This window comes from Leiobunum rupestre, chromosome 9 (assembly GCF_980474605.1).
Source record: "Leiobunum rupestre chromosome 9, qqLeiRupe1.1.hap1, whole genome shotgun sequence".
Taxonomy (NCBI): Eukaryota; Metazoa; Arthropoda; class Arachnida; order Opiliones; family Sclerosomatidae; genus Leiobunum; species Leiobunum rupestre.
The window spans coordinates 50,329,946-50,330,380 of record NC_143392.1 but is presented as its reverse complement, the minus strand read 5'-3'; positions in this window follow the sequence as shown (position 1 = coordinate 50,330,380).

The window sequence follows — 435 nt, the reverse complement described above, 5'->3', positions numbered from 1 at the left end:
TTGGGAGATAGGTGGTCGTCCTCACACGGTCTTCTATAATGAAACGGTAGGAATGTTAGAATCATGGGAAAGTTATAATATAATTAAGATATTTACTTACCACTGCAAAAATGTATACATAAAATAGCAGCGTGTGATGTAGCCGGGTGGACAAACGGATAACCGTGGTTAGCGGAATGGTCACCGTCTGGAGAATTATCTCTCGAGGTAGGGCCGGACTTTTGCAGTCTCTGTCCCGCGAATGTTACTAAGACGATCACGTCGAGCTCAATTGCTAAATGCAGAAGGATATTAGGAAGCCTGTTCAGAATGACCGAGCTTTTCTGACATTTCGTCCCTTGTTCGGCCTACGCCACGAGAACGCCCTTGTGTGGGAGATAAACCCTGCTTTTTAGGGACCCAGTGACGTTTGACCGTTTGTTGTGGCTCTATTTA